Genomic DNA, 6,110 nt, shown 5'->3' on the forward strand with positions numbered 1-6,110 from the left:
ACCTTTAAAAAGATACACGAAGCTGGACAACATTAAGCCTATTGATCAAAGATTATAGGCTTAGTGAAGTTATATATTAAGTACATATTATCCTGTAGATTTTTGTCTAGTAGATGAGCAAATTATTTCTATCCAGTGGAAAAGATAACCCTAAACATAAAACACCAACCAGTTGGTATATAATCTAACAAACTGCCTCTAACATTCCTTTATTAAATTGACGGTAAATTCTTAGCACCTCAACATGTTCTTTTTCTGTGATGTGACTGTAACAGTCTTCTATTTGCAACTCAGGAAGGAAACAACTGTGTTGCAAAACAGCTAAAATACACAAGTCCAACAACTGAAGGTACTTTTTAAGCTGTCGCATTCACTCCGAAGCCTATTCATCTCCTTCGGGATCCCAGAGATTAAGCACCTGTTTCTGCTCAGCTATGTAATAAAGTGGCAAACACGCTGTGCCACTGACATCACAGGACAGTTGCCTCTAGAACTAGATGCTGCACTTTCTCACAGATTCTCCTCCTCAGCTGAGACAGCAGTTGTCTGAGCAACCTCTAGATCTCGTTCATACTGTGCTGCCAGAGCTGGGTCCATGACAACCTCCGGTGGGGCAAGAGCAAGCATGGTGACAAACTTCAAGTCAGGGTCTCCAATTAGTTTTCTGGCAAGCCACAGGAAGGACTTTTCAAAGTTGTAGTTACTTTTGGCAGAAATGTCATAGTACCGAAGGTTCTTCTTTCAGTGGAAGACAACAGATTTTTGCCTTAGCTTTCCTGTCCTGAACAGCCACTTTGTTGCCACACAGCACAGTGTGGATGTTTTCAGATACTCGTACCAGATCTCTGTGCCAGTTAGGCACGTTCTTATAAGTAACCCGTGGTATTACACCAAATGTTATAATGGCACGCCGGGCTTGGATGTCCTATATCTTTCAGCCCACCAAATTTCTCCGAACCAGCCGTATCCCATACATTGATCTTATCAGGTCTTCTGTTGGTATGGAACACAAGGGAGTGGACTTCAGCACCCAAGGTGGCTTCATATGTCTTTTCAAATTCACCAGTCAGAAGACGTTTTACAAATGTAGCTTTTACAATACCACCATCGCCAAACAATTCAAGTTTGAACTGGACTTGGGGTTCTCAGGCAGCCACTGTGCTGTGGCTTCCAGAAGTGTCTCCAGCCCATCTGACTGAGGCTGAACCACTCTTTCTATCTTACTGTTTTTCTCATTAATTAATGAGTTGAGTAAAATCCTAGACATATATTTATGTTAAATTTGCGTGAAAGTCATGATTTTTGAAAAATATATTCAGCAGACATAAGCAATAAAGCTAGTAAATGAAGCAATGGAAGAGTCAGTGTTCTGAGTTACTTTGCAACTCCTAATGAATTAGTGGATCTAGGCAACAATCATCAGTTGCTAGTGACATCACATACAAAAACGAGACTGGATGGCTCCATTGGTAAAGTGTCCAGCTCTTGATTTTGGCTTAGGTCATGATATTACTATCTGTGGGCTTGAGCCCTGCATCGGGCTCTGTGCTGACAGTGTGGAACCTGTATGGGAATCTCTCCCTCTGCTCCCCTCCCCCTCCCCCCCCCAAAAAAAACCTTAAAAACAAAAACAAAAAAGAGACAATTAGGCAATATTCATCCTGTGGTGGAAATATACAATATATTGTATGAAGCAGTCTTGACAAAAATACTAAACCTGGATCTGAAGATATAGGTCAATGAATAAATTTGGCTTCAGGACAATTTGCATTGTATTATTAGTGATAATTTTTAAAACAGCTCTTTCATTTTATCTTCTCTCTGTCTTTCAGTCCAAGCAGGTAGTGCTCTGTTGGCAAACATTTTCAAGAACCTTGTTCACTCATGTATGTCTTAGAATTCACTTCACTAGCAGAAGACTCTCTTTCATACATCTCCCTGGGTATTTCCATGTCTGTTGTAGCTTCTGCTTAGCTGGCTGAGGGGATCTATGAGGTGCATGCTTAATATTTGGTGTGTCTGAATTCTCTACTGATTTTTCTCAGTTATCAACGAAACTATTCAGTGACACTCTGAACTGTTTCTCTAGAGTGGGATTTCCTGGGAGTGGTCTCTTAATTTCAGCATCTTTCGCAATCGAATAGGCTAAGAGTTTCCCAAAGTGTGTCAAGTTCTGATTCCTTTTAAACAGTTCTTTGCTGCATTTCTCCCTTTGCTCTCACATTTTCTAATGAAAAGCAAGAAAAAACCTATTCACACCTTTAACACTTCGCTTGGAATCTCCTCCACTAAATATCTAAATTTATCACTTAAAAGTTCTGCTTTTACAGAACTTTGGGACATAATTCTGCTAAGCTCTCTGCCACTCTGTTACAAGGATCCTCTTTCCTAGACAATTGAGGAAAGTCTGCAAAGTAAGGAAAGAACAAGATAAACAGAAAAAGTGACCCTTGAGGAAGCGGAATTAAACAAACAATCTCCTTAGCCTCCTATCCCTTTTAATGGCCTACAAAAATTCAGGAACACATTGTATTCTACTCAGAGGATTAAACTCTACTCATGAAAAGAAATAATAAAGGAGCTGAAAGTTTCAAATAACATGTAGCTCATTTTCTTCGAAGTTTTCACCAGCAGTATCTTTAATGTCTATAATATATCTACCAACAGTCTGTTTATGATTTAAGGATTCTCCAAAGTGATATCTGTCTTCTCTACCATGCTCCTCACTCCCTTTTGAATCATTATTACCCATATTTCTACTAATGGTCTGCTTAAGTCCCTCTAGGCTTTTTCTATCATGCTCCTCAAAATTCTTCCAGCCTCTGCCACTTCCCAACCAATTCTAGAGCCCCTTCCGTTTATTTAGGTATTGTTATAGTAGCACCCTACTCTGAGTACCAAAATCTGTACTAGTTTACAATTGCTGCTGTGTCAAATTACCACAAATAGGGTGATTTAAAATGATACAAATTTATTATTTTACAGTTTTGTAGGTTAGACATCCAACATGGGTCTCAGTGGGCCGTCTGCAGGACATCTGCAGAACTGGGTTCCTTTCTGGAGGCTTAAGGGGAGAACACATTTCCTTACCTTTTCCAGTTTGTAGAGGCTGCCCGCTTTCCTTGTCCCACCAGCACCTTTTCCATCTTTAAAGCCGGCAACGGTCAGCAGAGTCCTTTTTATACTGTCATCCTCTGGATTTCTTTTTCAATTCACTTTTCCACTTTTAAGGACCCTTGTGAATACTCTGGGTTCACTAGAATAATCCAGGATAATCTCCTTGTGTTAATGGAGGCTAATTAGCAAACTTTAGTCTACAACCTTAATTCCCCTTTGCCAAGTAACCAAACACATTCACAGGTTCTGAAGCTTAGGATATGGACATCCTTGGAAATCATTCTTCTACTTCTCATATATGTTCACCCTAGAAGGGATTCCCCAGCAAGCTGCCCATTTATTGGCCACTCATATTAAAGTGAGTTTACTGTTAGCAAATGCCTGTGGACACACTCTAAATAACTTTTCTTTTTCCTTAAAATTTGGAGAGACTATAAGCATTCATTAGGTATTTGAGGAATATGTTCAAAGTATTGAAAAAGATAAGATAAATACACTGATCCAGAGAAGAATTGAATAAACAACCTCACCTCCTCTCTCCCACTTTTAATTAACAGCCTGCAGAAATTCAAGAATACATTTGTATTCTACCCACATATCAATAAAATGTAATGAGAAGGAAAAAGCAGAAGAACTCTCCAAAATTAAAAATATGCATGCAAGCATAAAGTTTTTAGAAACCTTGCAATTGTTGAAGATAAGAAATCTCCTTGAAAATAGAAGAGATCAGTCCAAGAGGTTCAGTTTTCAACTGATCAAATTTCCAGGAGAGTGATGACAAAGTGGAGTGAAAAACATTCCCCCCAAAATGAACTTTTAAACTAAATTTCCAGAACTGAAGGGAAACACATGTCTTGAAATAGGAAAGACTTTTCCACGACAAAAGACCCGAACTTAGACATCTGTGAGCAATTTCAGGAAATCAGGTATAGAGGATTCTAAAAGCTTTTCGTAAGAGAAAGTCATATATGCAATGTGATACCACTAGTTAGGGCATGCCATCAGTTCCACAAGCAGATGATAGAGTAATTCTTCAAAGTCCTAAGTTAAAGTAAATTTAAACTTAGAATACTTTCACCAGCCAAATTATTGATCATGGGTGAGTATGAAATTAAAGATGTTCATATATTAAGGTACTCAAAGTCTGTCTCTTATACAATCTTCCTCAGTAGAGAAATCAAAAATAATTAATTATACTAAGAAAAAATGGGGGGAGTTTGAGATTATATAAATCACCTAAATCTTCATATAAGTAGCAGAAAAGAAATGGAGAAAAATCTAAATCTGATATTAGGCAAATAGCTGTAAATATACCTCATTTTGCATGAAGAAAACCATCTTTAGAACTATACATAACCAAGTTTAAAAGGCACTGCCTCTGATGTGTAGAATTAGGAGTGGAGCGGCTAAGAAGAGGGAGATGATGGTTAATTCTCATAGTGAAGGCTTTATATTACTATATGACTTTTGTACTTAGGGTTTAAAAGAGAAGAAGATGGCGACTGCCGGGAGGAGTGGTGCAGAGAGTATGGAGAAGGTGCCTGCCAGTCTCTGTCCCAGAGAGCACCCCAGCAGGCCCCCAGAAGTGTGTCAAATCAGATCCCTGCCCCTCAGATCCGTGCTCCTAGACAAGCAAAGTCCAGGTGCCCCTCCTAGCAGCCACTTCCTGCTGGGCCCTGCCCAGGTGAGTGCAAGCACTGGAGTCCTTTAAGAGCAGTTGTTGGATAGCAGCGGCCTTGTGGGTTTCCTGGATTCGAGGCCCTGTTGGTTTCTAAAGCTAGATGTTTGGGGGGCTCATGTCTCAGGTGCACGTCTTAAAAGTTGGGAGTTCTTGATGGAGGTACAAACCCTTAGCTTCTTAGGGAAGAACTCTGGGTTTTCAGTTGCCTCTCAACTGTGGGTTGTTGGACTGGAAGAGGGGCTTATGGCGGGATTGTGTCCCAGGCTCTCCTACTCCCTTTGAAGTGGATCTTCTCTCAATTTTTCAGACATGGACAAGTCACACAGTTTTTAGTTTTTAGTTTTTTTGTTTTGTTTTGTTTTGTTTTGTGTTTTTTTGCGGAGGAAATTGTTCCATATGTAGCTGTAGATTTAATATGTTTGTGAGAGAAGGCGTGTTCAGGATCTTCTTTTGTGGCTAGCTTGAGCCAGACCAGAACATGGCTTTTATGCTTGGGGATATATTGAGAAAAACAATAAAGCTGGAGGAGAAGGATCAATTTTCCTCATTTGTATTATCAGTCAACATATGGGTAATTTTCAAGGGGTACAGGAGTGCTGATGCATAGGGGCACGTGTACCCCAATGTTTATAGCAGCACTTTCAACAATAGCCAAATTATGGAAAGAGACTTCATGTCCATCAACTGCTGAATGGATAAAGAAGATGTGGTTTATATATACAATGGAATATTACTTGGCAATGAGAAGGAATGAAATCTGGCCATTTGCAACAACGTGGATGGAACTGGAGGGTATTATGCTAAGTGAAATAAGTCAGGCAGAGAAAGACAGATACCATATGTTTTCACTCTTATGTGGATCCTGAGAAACTTAACAGAAGACCATGGAGGAGGGGAAGTAAAAAAAAAAAAAAAAAAAAAAAAGAGAGAGAGGGAGGGAGCCAAAGCATAAGAGACTCTTAAAAACTGAGAACTGAGGGTTGATGGGGGGTGGGAGGGAGGGGAAAGTGGGTGATGGGCATTGAGGAGGGCATCTGTTGAGATGAACACTGGGTGTTGTATGGAAACCAATTTGACAATAAGTTATATTTAAAAAAAAAGAATGTGAAAAAAAACGTATGGGTAATTTTTATATTATGGTGCCTGTATCTTTGAAATCTCTGGAATAAGAACTATCAAATTAATTAGTATGCTAACTCTCTTTGTCACCTTAGTTTTTAAGCTAATAACTAGCTTAAACATAAATGTTTCAGTATTGCCTATAAAGTGAGTATCCTAGTGACTAAAATGTACCCCAATAATTAAAGCCTCC

The 6,110-nt window shown here is 39.3% G+C and overlaps 1 pseudogene; it reads right to left on the bottom strand.

Moving 5' to 3' along the window:
• Positions 1–510: 510 nt before the first annotated feature.
• LOC106976154 (GTP-binding nuclear protein Ran-like) lies at positions 511–3,469 on the bottom strand (annotated as a pseudogene).
• Between the last annotated feature and the right edge of the window lie 2,641 nt (positions 3,470–6,110).

This window comes from Acinonyx jubatus, chromosome D4 (assembly GCF_027475565.1).
Source record: "Acinonyx jubatus isolate Ajub_Pintada_27869175 chromosome D4, VMU_Ajub_asm_v1.0, whole genome shotgun sequence".
Taxonomy (NCBI): Eukaryota; Metazoa; Chordata; class Mammalia; order Carnivora; family Felidae; genus Acinonyx; species Acinonyx jubatus.